Genomic DNA, 19479 nt, shown 5'->3' on the forward strand with positions numbered 1-19479 from the left:
ATGACATGATGTAGAGGGATAAACTCAAGCAATATGATGTAAATCCCATCTTTTTATCCTCGATGGCAACAATACAATACGTGTCATTTCCCTTTCTGTCATTGGGATCGAGCACCGCAACATTGAACCCAAAGCTAAGCACTTCTCCCATTGCAAGAAAGATCAATCTGGTAGGCCAAACCAAAATGATAATTCGAAGAGACTTGCAAAGATAACCAATCATACATAAAAGATTTCAGAGAAGAATCAAATATTGTTCATAGATAGACTTGATCATAAACCCACAATTCATCGGATCTCGACAAACACACCGCAAAAAGAGTTACATCGAATAGATCTCCAAGAAGATCGAGGAGAACTTTGTATTGATATCCAAAGAGAGAGAAGAAGCCATCTAGCTAATAACTATGGACCCGAAGGTCTGAAGTAAAATACTCACACATCATCGGAGGAGCCATGGAGTTGATGTAGAGGCCCTCCATGATCGATGCCCCCTCCGGCGGAGCTCCGGAAATGGCCCTAAGATGGGATCTCTTGGGTACAGAAGGTTGTGGCAGTGGAAATAGGGTTTCGTGGTGCTCATGGATGCTTCAGGGTATATGAGTATATATAGGAGGAAGAAGTAGGTCAGTTGAGCCATGAGGGGCCCACGAGGGGGAGGGCGCGCCCAGGGGGGTAGGCGCGCCCCTTGCCTCATGGAATCCTCGGTTGTTTCTTGAAGTCCACTCCAAGTCCTCTAGATCACGTTTGTTCCAAAAATCACGCTCCCGAAGGTTTCATTCCGTTTGGACTCCGTTTGATATTCCTTTTCTGCGAAACACTGAAATAGGCAAAAAAAATAGCAACTTGCACTGGGCTTTGGGTTAATAGGTTAGTCCCAAAAATAATATACAAGTGTATAATAAAGCCCATTAAACATCCAAAACAGAATATATAATAGCATGGAACAATCAAAAACTATAGATATGTTGGAGACGTATCACCGGCGCGCGCGGCCGTCCTTTGCATCGCGGGCGTGTGCGAGGTCAAAGGCGCTGACCTGGCCAGGTGGGCCCCGCTTCGCCTTTACCCCACACGTCATCCTCTCAGCGTTGACCAGCGTCCAAGCCCGTGTATGTTTTAAGTGGAAACGCATTTTGTGATTACGTCCCCCCCGTAAGAAAGCGTATCCCAGAGCTCTTCGGTTGTAAGTGCGCTTTCCCAGTCCTGGAAACGTAATTTTGCTTAAGGAGTTTTCTGTTTTCTCACTCAGGGGCCTGTTTGTAGATATCTTTTTACAAATTAGTCCCTGGACTTCGTCAGGCTCTAACTTTTTGCTCGACACTCCGATTGAGGTGATCCCAAAGCCCAGTTCATCATCTTTTCGAGCCCGTCATGTTGGTACCATTTTCATAATGTGTCCACATAGTGAAAATGACCATATTGCACTTGCCCCTAATCAGTCCCCTCTGGGAGAGAAAGTTTTCCGGCGATTCGTTCCACGAGCTTCCCGCACTTCTTCCTGGTGGTTTCTTCATCCCCAGGCTAGCCACAACACCCACTTGCATGATAGCCATGCAGTAGCCATGGTTTTCAGATTTAATATTGAATAAATGTCTGCTTGTTTTGATACGGTTATCGTTGTTTCGGTGATGCTTATGGATTTGTGCTCACTTTCATGCTATGTTTTTATGCAGCTGGTTATCATGTACTAGTTGCTAGTATTTCTATTGTATGTCATGCTTGATAGTTGTAGAAGTGGTATTCTTTCTGATGCATGTTTACCATCTGTTATCAAGTACGGTTGCTATGCATGTTACTTTGCATCCAGTTGGTTATATGCTTACTTGGTAGAATTCTGGTTAAGTTCTTGCATGGTATTATTTATGATGCTAGTGTTCATGATATGCTCATGTGTAATGTTATGCTCGTCAGTTTGACATGCTCATTTGGTTAATGTTTCATTGTGGTTATGCTCGATGATTAATTTGCACCTCCATGCTTATGTTGATACCATGCTCATGCATTGTAGTTGCATCATGTTATTTTAATATGGGTCAGCTTATTGCATTCAAGCTTAACCAGACTTAAATGAACTTGAATAACTGTTGGCTGAGTCATGGTGCCACCATATCGAGCTGACCAGTGCAACCACATTTGCCTTTTATGTTACTAGTCATCAACCCGTGCACCTGCACGGGCTAGGGATATTTTTACTTTTATCATTTTTGTGAAATCTATGGTATTATGAAACAAACATGTATATATGCTTCAAAATATGAGTTCAACTTTATTTGAAAATGATTCCTTTTTTTCAAACATTTATTTTTAAAATTAGTATATATTTTTACATTTGAAGCGATATTTATGGTACTTGGGGTTATAAAAGCGATATGATACAATCTATGTCAAATGCAATAGATATACCTCGATAATAATTAGCTAATTAATCCCAACAGATATTACACCGAAAGTGAGGAATGCAGAAGTACCAATATCTTTAGGTAGCAATATCATATACATACAAAACCTCAGTAATTTCAACAATGTATTAGAAGGTACGAATCACACTGAATATAATAACTGGAAAAGCACAAATGACACTAAAATAAAGAGAATTTCCAATATAATTTTTATAGTATTACTATCTTGAAATTCTCATGTTTGTCAGGTGATGAATAAGTATGGTCAACCTGCAAAACCGAATGGTAGCCCAAAGGATAAATGTTACACACTGATATTATTAATGTCTCTTGGATTAGTGTATTTAGTGAAAAAAATACTCTACTATTGACCCACATGAGCTTTGAAGTTTCCAAATTTGATGTTTGTTATCAATGAGCCAACGCTGAACTGAGCTTGCAAAAAGTGCTAAATGGATACACTTAATTAGAAAAGTGCTGCTTTAGCATCAATATAATGGCACATGGACGTACCTGATCTTCATGATGTTACCATTGGAAATTTCAGGGTTGGTATGAATGAAGACCATTCTAACCTGCAATCGACATCGCAATAGAAAAAGACTGCCATCTCATGTGGAAGTAGATGCTTACATATTAATTTTACCCAACACGAAGCTATTTAGAAGATGATCCCAGGTGCAACATTGTATCATGAAACCATTGCCAGGGGAGCCACACTGGCAAACCTGTAGAGGAAGATACATTAATTAATATTGGATGCATTGAATGCAAAGATTAGAGGAGACACAATATGTGCGCCGTCAACAAACCATAGTATAACCTGAAAGGGAAAGTACGGAACCACTCTCTGAAAAGAAGATAAGAAGTTAAGACACGCAATTTAGTTTCGAATTAAAGAACCAAAATTCTATGAACAGTATAGAAACATATATTTGGGGTTTATGTTCATACAGCTTGTTTGATCATTATTCCATCCCTCCGAAATAAGAAAACGGGCATGATATTTGAAAATTTTGTTCCATGCACATATTCCGATTTCTTCCATTGAAGTATAGTATATTTTTCAATTATTTTTATTATAAAAATAGTGAAAAAAGGAAAATACATATAATACATTAGGTTTGTGGCTGGGGCTAGCCATACTGGAATATAAACGATTGCATTGGAATCCGACGGCAAGCTAACCGATGCAGTAGGGAAGGCTGTCGTGGATATTATTATTTCGCACTTACACACAAAATAACTTCTAAACCTGATGTTAATAAAGAAATCTAGACATGTATATAAACTATATGTGTAGGTAAGTATGAACTCTATATCTCATACCGGTGAGAATCATGCAAAAAAAGGTAGTAAATTTAGGAGAAATTGTGTACCATATAAGTGCGATTGCATGATAACAATAGGTTATTCTATCTGTTTTCATACTAATTTAGACCAAACTATGTTAGACATTGGACGATAGCTGGTGCACAACATCAGGAGACATCATATGTAGCCTGGCCTTGGAGAAACTCTCCGGCACTGGATCACGATTGCATGCCTCCACAGTAATCATAGAAAATAAAGCAAAATTCATTAAGAAAAAGTAGTGTAATTTTTTGTCCGATTTGCTAGATGATTTGTATGACCGTTGGATAAATGCGCTTGCCACAACATCTCCTTCTCTCACATGGGCACCTTCTTTGCTTCGTATCCTGTACCTCTTGGCCCCTACATCCTCCTTGATTCGCATCGGGACTTGTTCTGCTGCAGGGTGCTCTAACGACGGGTCACCCTCAGTATCACGTACAATCCATGCTCCTCCATGTTGCTGACTCGCCTCTTAGCTCCATCTAGAATTTTCATTCCGGCTGCAATCACTGTAGAAAAACAACCAATGCTCCAATCACTAATCTGGTTCGCACATGCTTTGTCCGGAAATCTCCTGCAGTACTTCTAAGGACTGTACAGCAGGGCGAGAAAGAACCTGGCGAGAGTTTGCAAATATATTAAGGAACAGTTCTAATTTAGGTCATCCACGAAGGCATGAAATATGCTGAGGAGAGGAGAAGTGAGGCACGGGATAGAACCAAGGGCTCTGGTATGCGATCGTGTGATGCCCGCACTTCCACTGTAGCCGATCCATCCATCGCATTGCTGCTACAAGCCATCCGCCTGAATTTTGCTTTGCCAGATATAAGAATAGAAGGAGGTTTGGGAGGTGCCAATGTCTTCCTGGTCATTGGAACCGATCTCCCATCCTCGTCACCATTGGAAGCGCATGGAGTATGACACTAGGAGGCAGGGAAAGATTAAGGGCAAGGGAGAAGCTGCCATGAGGAGGCTGCAGATTTTCTTCTTCTTTTGCTTGAAATAGATCGTAATATTTCATGACTCTAAACAAAGCTACCACGATATAGATCTTAAAAAAATCACTCACAGACTCCCTTTTCTTGGATGTGAGGCTTGAGGTCTCTTTTTATGTATGTGCCTTGATTTTGTTTTTTCGGTCTCAGATGTGGACACTGTTGGGACGTGGGGTTTGAAGACTTCTTTGCATGTCTTTTTTAAGAAAAGAAGCCATGTTGTTTTAGTATTTTTTTAGAACGTAGTGTTGCCATTTTTACTTTGGAAATAATTTAAAGGTGGCCTCTTTTTGAGATAAACTTAGACGTGGCCTTGGAGATTTTTTTATACATGTTGGATTAATCTATTCATGTACAGTACGTTCTATTTCTTTTTTTAATGAGTCAGCATCTTCTAATTGATCTTAACCACCAAATTTAAAAGAAAGAAGATAAGTTTTTTATTTCATATTTTCAGAACCTAGACGTGGTTTTTTTTCCTTGCAACTAACTTTAACGTGGAGGGTCCAGAACTTCTTTTTGTACCTATGGATGAATCCTATTCAAGTACGTACGTGGTGTTTCTTTTGTTAATTTTTAGGCAGCAACTTCTATTAATAAATCTTGACCATCAAATTAAAAATCCAATGGCTAATTTAATTTTAATGATGTGGATTACTGTAGAGCCTCTAATGGTGCCTCCAATTAGTAAATAATATAAGAAGGTCTTAACTTGGTCTATTGCCATGCCTCTCATCAGTGCCTCCAACGAGGGAAGGTTATGGGTGCACGCTACCCCGATCAGGTAGGTGGACATGAACCTTGTGTGCCCGTGGTTGGTATTGAGAGCTCTTGTCCCTGTTTGGGACCGTTTTTTTGCCATGATGGTGGCAGTTGATTCCTTTGGTAGGCATGGGGTCACCTGTGACTTAGCCCAAAGGGGAGCTGGTCGAAGTGGTCGAGAGAGTGTCATGGCAGTAGATCGGTTTTTTTAGAATGTCGTTGGTCCACCCGAATGGGAGTGCGAGGCCATGGATTCCGTGGTGTGGGTACATGATGGTAGCTGGAACTACGTCGGTATTTCCCTGGAGAGGGAGGGATGACGTAGCATAGCAACGGTAGGTATTTTCCTTAGTTATGAAACCAAGGTATGGAACCAGTAGGAGAACCAAGCAACACAACGTAAGCAGCACCTGCACACAAATAACAACACCTTGCAACCCGACGTGTTAAAGGGGTTGTCAATCCCTTCCGGGGTACGGCGCCTCAAGATAGGCAAACGGACGTGAGGTAAATTGTAGTAGATTGATAGATCGAACGCCAAATAAAATAAATAAAGATAAAACGCAGCAAGGTATTTTTGTATTTTTTTGGTTTAATAGGTCTGAATAAAAATGCAAAGGAAAAGTAGATCGCAAGGCAAATATATGAGAAAGAAGACCCGGGGCCGTAGGTTTCACTAGTGGCTTCTCTCGAGAAAAATAGCAAATGGTGGGTAAACAAATTACTGTTGGGAAATTGATAGAACTTCAAATAATTATGACGATATCCAGGAAAAGATCATTACATAGGCATCACGTCCAAGATTAGTAGACCGACTCCTCCATCTACTACTATTACTCCACACATTGACCGCTATCCAGCATGCATCTAGTGTATTAAGTTCATGGGAAAACGGAGTAATGCAATAAGAACGATGACATGATGTAGACAAGATCTATTTATCTATATGGTAGTAGATATAGATCTTGTCTTTTTATCCTTAGTAGCAAAGATACATACGTGTCGGTTCCCTTTCTGTCACTGGGATCAAGCACCGTAAGATCGAACCCACTACCGGGCACCTCTTCCCATTGCAAGATAAAATGATCAAGTTGGCCAAAAAAACCCAAATATCGGAGAAGAAATACAAGGCTATAAGAGATCAAAGAAACTCAAATAAATTTCATGGATATAAAAAGATATGACTGATCATAAACTCGAAGTTCTTCAGATCCGAACAAACACACCACAAAAGAGTTACATCATATGGATCTCCAAGAGACCATTGTATTGAGAATTCAGCGAGAGAGAGAGAGAGAATGCCATCTAGATACTAACTATGGACCCGAAGGTCTACAAAGAACTACTCACACATCATCGGAGAGGCACCAATGGAGGTGGTGAACCCCATCCGAGATGGTGTCTAGATTGGATCTGGTGGTTCTGGACTCTGCGGCCGCTGGATGAATATTTTGTCGATACCTTTAGGGTTTCTGGAATATTGTGGTATATATAGAGCAAAGAGGCGGTCCGGGGGGCACCCGGGGTGGGCACAACCCACCAGGGCGCGCCTGGGCCTCCTAGCGCGCCCTGGTGGGTTGTGCCCCCCTCAGGGCATCCCCAGGTGCAACCAGGGCCCATTGCCTTCCTTCTGGCCCATAATAAATCTCCGTAAAGTTTCGTGGCATTTGGACTCCGTTTGATATTGATTTTCTATGATGTAAAAGCATGGAAAAAAACAACAACTAGCACTTGGCACTATGTCAATAGGGTTGTACCAAAAATGATATGAAATGACTATAAAATGATTATAAAACATCCAAGATTGATAATAAAACAGCATGGAACAATCAAAAATTATAGATACGTTGGAGACGTATCAGCATCCCCAAGCTTAACTCCTACTTGTCCTCGAGTAGGTAAGTGATAAAAACAAATTTTTTGATGTGGAGTGTTGTTCATCAAGTCATATCATATTCTTTTCTTTATTGCATGGACATTTGGACTTTTATGTGATTCAAAGCAATAGTCTAGTTTTGACATAATAATTTAGATACTCAAGCATATCAAAAAACAACTATGTCTTTCAAAATATCAATGCTAAAATAAGTTATCCCTAGCCCATCATGCTCAAACACTGATCCATTCATGAAACACACTCAAATATTAACTACACTCAATACTTGAGCACGATCATATTGCCTCCTAGTTGGTGCTTTTATGAGAGAATATGGAGACTCAAATTTCAAAAATAAAAATTGCATAAAGTAAAAGAAAAGCCCTTCACAGAGGGAAGTAGGGATTTGTAGAGGTGCCAGAGCTCAAAGTGAAAAAAAATTAGAGATAACAACATTTTGGGAGGTGTATCCATCTCACCAATGAAAAGGACTTAGAGTTCCCAACACTTTCCATGCTAGATATATCATAGGTGGTTCCCAAGCAAAAAATAAAGTTTATTCTTTTTTCCACCATAACTTTCACTTTCCATGGCTAACCGTATCCATGGGTGCCCTCCATACCAACACTTTCCAATGAATTTATGATTTGATAACATAAAGTAAATTCATTTGTTTTTGCATTTCGGGACTGGGCATCCCTAATACCTTTGCCTTACTCTCGTGCAATGACAAGTGAATAAACACTCATCTTGAGAATAACACGTCTAGCATGGAAAATATTAGCCACCCCTCACCACTCCGCGAGCGAAACAAACACACAAAAGAGAAGTTTATTTTGAAAATTAGATATGGCACATGCAAATTTGCTTAGAACGGCAAGAGAATACCGCATATAGGTAGATATAGTGGACTCATGTGGCAAAACTGGTTTAAAGGATTTTGGATGCACAAGTAGAGGTCATACTTAGTGCAAAATGAAGGCTAGCAAAAAGATTGAGAAGCGACCAACCAAGAAACGAATAATTTCATAAGCAATCATTAAGCATAATTAACACCGAATAATGCACCACAAGTAGGATGTAATTTTCATTGCATGATTATTGACTTTCGTGAATGCATAGGGAATCACAAACCTTAATACCGATATTCTTACTAGAGCATAATTACTCATCAACATAACTTACATATCACATCATCATATCTCAAAACTATTACTAAGAATCAAGTTTATTTTGTCCAATGATCTTCATGACATTTTCTTTTTCTTTATCCTTCTTGGATATATATCACTTTGGCACTAATTTTCATGTGTTGCTTTTCATAAGCTCGAACAAATATAAGTGAAGATCATGAGCATAAAAAAATTCTTTCTCTCAAAATAACTTAAGTGAAGCAAGAGAGAATTTCTTCAAAATTTTACTAACTCTCAAACAAATCTAAGTGAAGCAAGAGTGCATTTCTTCAAAAATAACAAAGAACACCGTGCTCAAAAAGATATAAGTGAAGCACTAGAGCAAGTCCTAGCTCATAAAAGATTTAAGTGAAGCATAGTGAGCAATTCTAACAAGTCATGATATAATTTTGGGTCTCTCAAATAGGTGTGTCTAGCAAGGATTGATGACTTAGAACACAAAATAAAAGAAGCAAAGACACATATCATACAAGACGATCCAAGCAAAACACATACCATGTGACGAATAAAAATATAGCCTCGGGTAAAATACCGATCATCGTTGGAAGAAAGCGGGGATGCCACTCGGGGGCATCCCCAAGCTTAGTTGGTTGCTCATTCTTGGATAATAGCTTGGGATGTCGGGGCATCCCCAATATTAGGCTCTTCCATCCTTCCTTCATCCATCGTAAGATAACCCAAAACATGGAAACTTCATTCACACAAAACTCAACAAAACCTTCGTGAGATCCGTTAGTATAAGAATAATAAACCACTACTATAAGTGTTGTATCAAACAAATTCTTATTTTGTTCTTGTATTATATCTACTATATTCCAACTTTTCTATGGCAAAAACTCATCAAAGCAAACCATAGAGCCATCAAAATAAGAACACAACACAAAGAAAACAGAATCTGTCAAAATAGAACAGTGTGTAGCAATCTGACTATTTCGAATACTTCTGTAACTCCAAAAGTTCTAAAAAATTAGACGACCTAATAAATTTGTATATTGATCTACTGCAATTGGAATGGGCATTTTTATCGCTCTCTGCTAAAAATTAAAAATTAATTTTGTGAGTGTGAAACTTTCTGTTTTTTCAGCAAGATCAAACAATTATTGCCCAAGAAGATCCTAAAGGCTTTACTTGGCACAAACACCAATTAAAACACAAAAAACACAATCATAACAGTAGCATAATTGTGCTAACACTCAAAAATAGGAAGCAAAAAGCAAAAATAAATTTTATTCATTGGGTTGCCTCCCAACAAGCGTTATAGTTTTACGCCCTTAGCTAAGCATAATATTTCAACGATGCTCACACAACAGATAATAATCGAAACACAAAGAGAGTATCATGAAACATGTGACAAACACATTTAAGTCTAACATACTTCTTATGCATAGGAATTTTATAGGAAAATAAATTATCAAAACAAGAAACATGTAGCATATGCAAAGGAGAGGAATAAAACATTGACAATTTCAACACAATGAGAGAAAATTTAATAACATGAAAATTTCTACAACCATATTTTCCTCTCTCATAATAATTATATGTAGGATCATAATCAAATTCAACAATATAACTATCATATAAAATTTTCTCCTTATGATCCACATGCATGCAAAGTTGACACTCTTCCAAAATAGTGGGATTATCATCAAATAAAGTCATGACCTCTCCAAACCCACTTTCATCAAAAATTTCAGAAGATTGAACATTCTCCAAATATGTTATATTATTTTTAGCTAAAGTTGATACTCTTACAAACCCACTTTAAATATTATCGCAAACATATTCATCATGAGGCTTAAATAAATGTTAAAGATCATAAGAAACATTATCACCCCAATCATGATCATTGCAATAAGTAGCGGACATGAAAAAACAAGCATCCCCAAGATTGGGGTTTTGCATATTATTAGCACAATTGAAATTAATAGAATTTATAGTAAAATTATTGCAATCATGCTTTTCATTCAAGGAGCTATCATGAATCACTTCATAAATTTCTTCATCACAATTTTTGGATTCATGAATCTCAAGCAGAACTTCATAAAGATAATCTAGTGCACTCGAATCACTAGCAATTGGTTCATGATAATTGGATCTCTTAAAAAGATTAGAAAGTGGATGAGGATCCATATCAATAGATTTTTAGCAAGCGAATATGCAATCAAATAGAAGGCACATGGCAACACAAGCAAATATGAGATCTGGCGAGAAAAAGGCAAACAAAAAAGAAGCGAATAAAACGGAAAAAAATTGTGAAGTGGGGGAGAGGAAAACAAGAGGCAAATGGCAAATAATGTAAATTGCGAGGAGATGAGATTTGTGACTAGGAACCTGGTTATGAAGAAGATCCTCCTCGGCAACAGCGCCAGAAATTCTCCTTGATGGTAGCTGGAACTACGTCGGTATTTCCCTGGAGAGGGAGGGATGATGTAGCACAGCGACGGTAGGTAATTCCCTTAGTTATGAAACCAATGTATCGAACCAGTAGGAGAACCAAGCAACACAACGTAAGCAGCACCTGCACACAAATAACAACACCTCGCAACCCGACGTGTTAAAGGGGTTGTCAATCCCTTCCTGGGTACGGCACCTCAAGATAGCAAACAGACGTGAGGTAAATTGTAGTAGATTGATAGATCGAACGCCAAATAAAATAAATAAAGATAAAATGCACCAAGGTATTTTTGTATTTTTTTGGTTTAATAGATCTGAATAAAAATGCAAAGGAAAAGTAGATCGCAAGGCAAATATATGAGAAAGAAGACCCGGGGGTCGTAGGTTTCACTAGTGGCTTCTCTCGAGAAAAATAGCAAACAGTGGGTAAACAAATTACCGTTGGGCAATTGATAGAACTTCAAATAATTATGACGATATCAAGGCAATGATCATTACATAGGCATCACGACCACGATTAGTAGACCGACTCCTGCCTACATCTACTACTATTACTCCACACATCGACCACTATCTAGCATGCATCTAGTGTATTAAGTTCATGGAAAAATGGAGTAATGCAATAAGAACGATCACATGATGTAGACAAGATATGTTTATCTATATGGCGGTAGATATAGATCTCGTCTTTTTATCCTTAGTAGCAACGATACATACGTGTCGGTTCCCTTTCTGTCACCGGGATCAATTGTAGCCTCTTTCGATAAGTAAGTGTGTCGAAACCAACGAGGAGCTAAAGGTAGAATAAATATTCCCTCAAGTTCTATCGACCACCGATACAACTCTATGCATGCTTGATGTTCGCTTTACCTAGAACAAGTATGAAACTAGAAGTACTTTGTAGGTGTAACAGGATAGGTTTGGAAGAATATAAAGAACACATAAATAAAAACTAGGGGCTGTTTTAAGTAAAGAAGCAATAAAGTTAGTATAGCGAGTGTCGAGAAGTGGTGGTAGGAGTTGCGAAATTATCCCTAAGCAATTGACTACATTACTAGACCGATAGCAAGTTTTATGTGGGAGAGGCCACTGCTAGCATGTCATCCCTAACTTGTAATTCTATGCACTTATGATTGAAACTATTAGCAAGCATCCGCAACTACTAACATTCATTAAGGTAAAACCCAACCATAGCATTAAGATATATTGGTCCCCCTTCAATCCCGTATGCGTCAATTTCTATGCTAGGTTGAAGCTTCTGTCACTCTTGCCCTCCAATACATAGTCCTATCAACATACAACTAACCCTATGGTGTGATCCACACGCGCGCTCATATGATGGGCACCAAAGGATAGCAACATGACCACAAGCAAATTAAACCAATCATAGCAATTCACCAATTACCGATAGGTCAACGAAAATCTACTCAAACATCATAGGATGGCAACACATCATGGGATAATAATATGAAGCATAAAGCACCATGTTCAAGTAGAGGGTACAGCGGGTTGCGGGAGAGTGGACCGCTGTAGATAGATAGGGGAAGGTGATGAAGCTGTTGGTGATGATGATGGAGGTGTTGGTGTAGATCACCGTCACACGATGATGGCCCCAACGGTGTTCCGGCGCCACCGGGAGAGAGGGGGAGAGGGGCCCCCTTCTTCTTCTTCTTCCTTGACATTCTCCCTAGATGGGAGAAGGGTTTCCCCTCTGGTCCATGGCCTCCATGGCGGCGGAGGGGCGAGAGCCCCTCTGAGATTGGATTTGTCTCTCTGTCTCTCTCTGTTTCTGCGTGTTCTGATCTGGCCTTTCACCGTTTCTTATATTCCCGGAGATCCGTAACTCCGATTGGATTGAAATTTGAAAACTATTTTTATCTGGATATTAGCTTTCTTGCAGCGAAAGAAGGGCACCAACCGCCTTACGGGGTGTCCACGAGGGTCAGGGGCACGCCTGCCCCCCTAGGGCGCGCCCCCTGACGAAGCTATGCACCTAGGGTAGTGTAACATCCCAAATTTTCAATTTGGAATGTTATAAACTAGATCATCATTGCATATCATATTTATTGCATTTTGGCTGATCCTAGAAATTTTTCGCAACTCAAGGACCCTCGTAGAGAGTTGGGGATTTCGTTATTTTCATATTTGAGTTGTCTCAAATTTTGAAAATAGGATCTTTTGATTTTATTTATTTTATCTTCAATTGTTTCTATTACAAAAATATGAGAGAGGGAATAAAATGACTTTCCCAAAATAAAGAAATATTGAGGATTTATTAAAAAAATCAAATAAGATTTTATTTGCTATTTTATTTGAAGTTAGGAAAAATGTGTGTTTTTCAAAGTTGTATTTAGGCCCCAAATAAATGTTCACTTTGTCTGGCTTGATTTTAGAAGTTGGGGAAAATTTATTTCGGGATTTTTGGAGTCCATTTAGTATTTCTTTCGTTAGTTTTTCTGCGCGGAATTAATTTAAAAAAAATCCGAACCGACTCCGGGCACACGCTGAGGTCTGGTCGCTACAAGATGGTATCAGAGCACACGCTGACTGTAGGACACGACCACTAAGCTAAAGACCTAGATCACTACTCACTCTCTTCTCTTTCTGACTCCTAATCTTTTCTACTCTTTTAGGATGGCGGACGCAAGGAACAAGTTCACGCAACCGGATGAAGATACACCCTTTGGACGTCACTTGAAGGAAGTCACTAGATATCTGAACATAGGAGTACCAAGCTTCACCGAAACCTACAACGCCACTTTACCTGAAGAAGAGCGCTTGATGATTCAAGTTCAAGTTCCAGGAAGGACGTTCATGCCAGTCACTGAGCCCATAGAGTTTTCTTTTGATGCACCAACTTGGAATCTAGGAAAGAGCATGGCAGCTCACATCGCCATGGGACGCATTGGAGAAGTCTACCGCAATGATCTCAAGGATACTATCTACCAGATTTGTGGGCGCCGAGATGAGCACTGGGAGATGATCAGCACTAGAAAGGATAGATCAATTGCAGCTTTTATCCAGGAGTTAAACCAGCACATTCGACGTCAGGAGAACCAGATGTGCGCCGACATGATAGACCTGAAGAAGGCAAAGACAAAAATCAAGGAACTGGAGGAAGAACTCAAGGCTACACGTGAAGATTATGAAGAAGAAATTGAAGTGTTAGTGGATAAGAATGCCGACCTAACAATGAAGATTGGAATATTTATGGGAGGCCCTACACCAGTAGAAGAAGACAAAGAACCCAAGGAGATTCGCCCGGAAGACTACATCATCATCGACGACACCGACTCGGATCCAGACGACAGCGATGATGACTATGTTTGATGAAGCCAGAGCAGATATCATGGAGTCTACAACCGAAGAATATTTCTAGTAGACCACCTCATCAGTAGTAGTAGTCCACCATGTAAATATTATAGTCCGAGCACCTTGCGATAGTTAGACCGATTGTATGCCCTTGTTTGATTGAATGAATTTTTTGCTTTTTCCTCATGTGCATATGGGTAGTGTTTTCTCTTTAGACCCCCTCTATTCTTAAATCTCATCTTTTCTAAACCCTCAGATGCCTCCGAGACGTGACCCCGGATTTACCTTTCCATCGGAGCTCACCCAGTTGATCTAGCAGCAGAACACATTGATGCAGTTGCTAGTCCAGAATCAGAATCAAGGGAACAACAACAACAACCCACCACCACCACCACCACCTGTTGATCACTTAGCCCATTTTCTTAGGCTGAATCCACCGGTGTTTTCCAGTAGCACCGAGCCGATAGTAGAAGATGATTGGCTCCGCAAGACAGCTAGAGAGTTGACCACAACAGGATGCACGGATGCGGAGAAGGTGAAGTTTGCCGCACATCAGCTTGAAGGACCCGCAGCATCATGGTGGGAGAACTTCACAGCCACTTTCCATGTCGATACTATCACATGGGACCAGTTTCAGCAGGCTTTTCGAACTTCCCATGTTTCAACAGGAGCTATGGCCATGAATAAGCGAGAGTTTCACAACTTGCGCCAAGGAGGACGGACAGTTGGCCAGTATGTGGAGGACTTTAGTAAGCTAGCACGTTATGCCCCAGATGACGTTGCTACGGACGCAGCTAAGCAGGAGAAATTTCTGGAAGGACTGAATGATGAGTTGAGCATGCAGTTGATGGTAGCAACCTTCAACAACTACCAGGAGTTGGTACATCATGCTCTCATGATTGAAGGGAAGCAGCAGCAAATTGAGAATCGCAAGAGGAAGTATGCACAAGGAAAGTACAATTCAGGAGCTCAGCAGAAGCCACGATTTACCCCTAGGCCGGGAGGACATTTTCAGCATACCCATGGAGGAGGTAACTCACACAATCACAATGGCCCCAAGAATGGTAATGGGAATGGAGGAAGCAACGGCTAGAACTGCACCAACCCATCAACCCCAGCCAAGAAAGACCTGAGCCAAGTCACTTGCTTTAAGTGCCAGAAGACCGGACATTATGCCAATAAATGTCCTGAATCACAGAATAGAAATAGCAATGGAAGCTCTGGGAAGAAGCCGAACCCTTTCAACAGGGGACAGGTGAACCACATTAACGTGGAGGAGGTTGAAGAGCAGCCGGATGCAGTAATCGATAAGTTTTTGGTTAAGTCATTTACTGCACTCATTCTTTTCGATACTGGTGCATCGCATTCATACATATCAAGGGGATTTGTGGATAAGTATAAACTGCCAACCCAAGCCCTTAGGTCACCCATGTTAGTAACCTCGCCTGGAGCAGAGTATATGGCTAGTCTATGGTGTGATCGGTTACCATTGAGGATTGGTAACTACGTATTTCCATCAGACCTAATAGTGTTGGAATCTCAAGGATTGGATGTGATATTAGGCATGGATTGGTTGTCAAAGTATGAAGGGAATATTGAATGTGCCAGTAAATCAATTTTGCTTACCACCCCAGAAGGGAGAAGGATCAAGTATGTATCCCGACATGTGCCAAAGAGGACTCGAGTAAATTGTTTAACCAGAGTTGTGCAGGAGGAAGTGCCAGTAGTGAAGGATTTCCCCGAAGTATTTCCAGAAGAGTTGCCAGGCATGCCACCAGATAGAGATATTGAGTTTTTGATTGAGCTTTTGCCAGGCACAGGGCCAATATCAAAGAGACCATATAGGATGCCTGCAAAGGATTTGGTGGAAATTAAGAAGCAAATTAAGGAGTTACTGGATAAAGGATATATTCGCCCAAGTTCTTCACCTTGGGGATCGCCAGTACTTCTAGTAGAAAAGAAGTATGGATCGTTAAGGATGGTTGTTGATTATTGAGGATTGAATGAAGTAACCATCAAGAACAAGTACCCACTACCGATGATCAATGATCTGTTTGATCGATTGCAAGGAGCTAAGGTATTTTCCAAGATCGTTCTGCGACCAGGATACCACCAGTTGAAAATTCAGGAACAGGATATACCCAAGACGGCTTTTACCACCAGGTATGCGTTGTACGAGTATACCGTTATGTCATTTGGTCTGACTAACGCACCTGCATATTTTATGAACATGATGAACAAAGTGTTTATGGAGTTCTTGGATAAGTTTGTCGTAGTGTTCATTGATGATATCCTGGTTTACTCAAAGAATGAAGAGGAGCATAAGGAACATTTGCGTTTGGTTCTTGGAAAGCTCAGAGAACATCAATTATATGCCAAGTTTAGCAAATGTGAGTTTTGGTTGAAGGAAGTTGGATTTCTCAGACACGTTATATCCGGAGAAGGTATAGCAGTGGATCCCACTAAAGTTGATACCGTGACCAAGTGGGAAGCACGAACCACAGTGGGAGAGATCCGGAGTTTTCTTGGACTCGCAGGATACTACCGGAGGTTTATTGAAAAAATTTCAAAGATTGCGAAGCCTATGACGGAGTTGTTGAAGAAGGATACCAAGTTCATATGGACGGAGGAATGTGAGGCTAGTTTTCAGGAGTTGAAGAAACGTTTGGTTACCTCACCAGTGTTGATTTTGCCAGACCAGACCAAGGATTATGAGGTGTATTGCGACGCTTCACGTCGAGGACTTGGAGTAGTGCTTATGCAGGAAGGGAGAGTTGTTTCATATGCCTCGCGATAGCTTAAGCCTCATGAGTTGAATTATGCTACGCATGATTTGGAGTTAGCAGCCGTAGTGCATGCACTGAAGACTCGGAGACATTTTCTGATTGGAAACCATTGCGAAGTGTATACGGATCATAAGAGTCTGAAGTATATTTTCACACAGAAGGAGTTGAATCTCAGACAAAGGAGATGGTTGGAGCTCATGAAGGATTATGATATGAGATTGCATTATCACCCTGGAAAGGCTAACGTAGAAGCTGACGCGTTGAGCCATAAGAGCCACGTCAACACCTTAATGACGGGAGATTTACCAAGGGAGTTAACCGGAAATCTTCGAGAGCTATGTTTGGAAATAGTCCCGAAGGCTATGTAGCAGCATTGGAGATTTAGTCTACGTTGATGGATAAAATCAGAGAAGCCCAAAAGACTGACAAGGAGATTGCTTCTATTAAGGAGAAAATTAGCAAAGGAAAAGCTAAGGGATTTCGTGAGGATGAGCACGATACCATATGGTTTGAAGACCGTGTTTATGTGCCAAATGATTCGAAGATCAGGAAGTTAATTTTACAAGAGGCCCAAGATTCACCATATTCGATTCACCCAGGAAATACCAAGATGTATTTGGATTTGAAGGATATTTTCTGGTGGACCGGAATGAAGAAGGATATTGCGGAGTACGTAGCAGTTTGTGATGTATGTCAGAGAGTGAAGGCAGAGCATCAGAAGCCAGCAGGATTGCTACAACCATTGCCGATACCCGAATGGAAGTGGGATAAGCTAGGCATGGATTTTATTACAGGATTGCCCAGAACACGTTCAGGCTATGACTCGATATGGGTTGTAGTCGATCGTTTGACAAAGGTAGCTCATTTCATTCCAGTGAAGACTACCTATACCAGTGCAAAGTTGGCAAAGATATACATGACCAGGATCGTATGTCTGCATGGAGTTCCAAGGAGCATTGTATCAAATAGAGGAACCCAGTTTACTTCAAAGTTCTGGAATCAGTTGCATGAGATTTTGGGAACCAGACTAGAGTTTAGCACAGCTTTCCACCCGCAAACAGATGGACGGACTGAGAGAGTCAACCAGATCTTGGAGGATATGCTAAGAGCTTGTGCGCTAGATTACGGATCTAGTTGGGACGGGAATTTGCCGTATGCAGAGTTACAACAACAGCTATCAATCTAGTTTGCAGATGGCCCCTTTCGAAGCCTTGTACGGAAGGAGGTGCAGGACCCCATTGTCCTGGGATGAAGTTGGAGATCGCCAGTTGTTTGGACCGGATCTGATAAAGGATTCTGAACAGAAAGTGAAATTAATACGCGACAGGCTAAAGGTAGCTCAATCCAGGCAGAAGAGTTATGCAGATTCTAAACGCAAGGAGACAGTTTACGAAGTTGGAGACCGAGTTTATCTTCGAGTATCACCACTTCGAGGAGTTAAGCGCTTTGGAGTTAAGGGAAAACTAGCGCCACGTTTTGTAGGCCCATACAAAGTTTTGGAACGTATGGGAGAAGTAGCCTACAAGTTGGAATTACCCGAAGGACTGTCAGGAGTTCACGACGTGTTTCATGTATCCCAGTTGAAGAAGTGCCACGCAGAGATGGCTGACATACCGCTGAGAGATACGGTACCACTGGAAGCAATTCAGTTGAACAGTGATTTGACCTATGAGGAGAAACCAGTTAAGATTCTAGAGTATGCTAGTAGAGTCACCCGCAGCAAGGTTATCAAGTTTTGCAAGGTTCAGTGGAGCCACCACACGGAGGATGAAGCCACCTGGGAACGAGAGAAAGAATTGCTGAAAGACCACCCTCACCTATTTTCTAGCCAACTCGAATCTCGAGGGCGAGATTCATCTTAAGAGGGGTAGGTTTGTAACATCCCAAATTTTCAATTTGGAATGTTATACACTAGATCATCATTGCATATCATATTTATTGCATTTTGGCTGATCCTAGAAATTTTTCGCAACTCAAGGACCCTCGGAGAGAGTTGGTGATTTCGTTATTTTTATATTTGAGTTGTCCCAAATTTTGAAAATAGGATCTTTTGATTTTATTTATTTTATCTTCAATTGTTTCTATTACAAAAATATGAGAGAGGGAATAAAATGACTTTCCCAAAATAAAGAAATATTGAGGATTTAATAAAAAAATCAAATAAGATTTTATTTGGTTTTATTTGCTATTTTATTTGAATTTAGGAAAAATGTGCATTTTTCAAAATTTCATTTAGGCCCCAAATAAATGTTCACTTTGTCCGGCTTGATTTTAAAAGTCAGGGAAAATTTATTTTGTGATTTTTGGAGTCCGTTTAGTATTTCTTTCGTTAGTTTTTCTGTGCGGAATTAATTTTAAAAAAATCCGAACCGACTCCGGGCCGTACCCGAGCGGGACTCCGCC

Source organism: Triticum urartu, chromosome 7A (assembly GCF_056163025.1).
Source record: "Triticum urartu cultivar PI428250 chromosome 7A, HENAU_Tu73, whole genome shotgun sequence".
NCBI classification, from domain to species: Eukaryota; Viridiplantae; Streptophyta; class Magnoliopsida; order Poales; family Poaceae; genus Triticum; species Triticum urartu.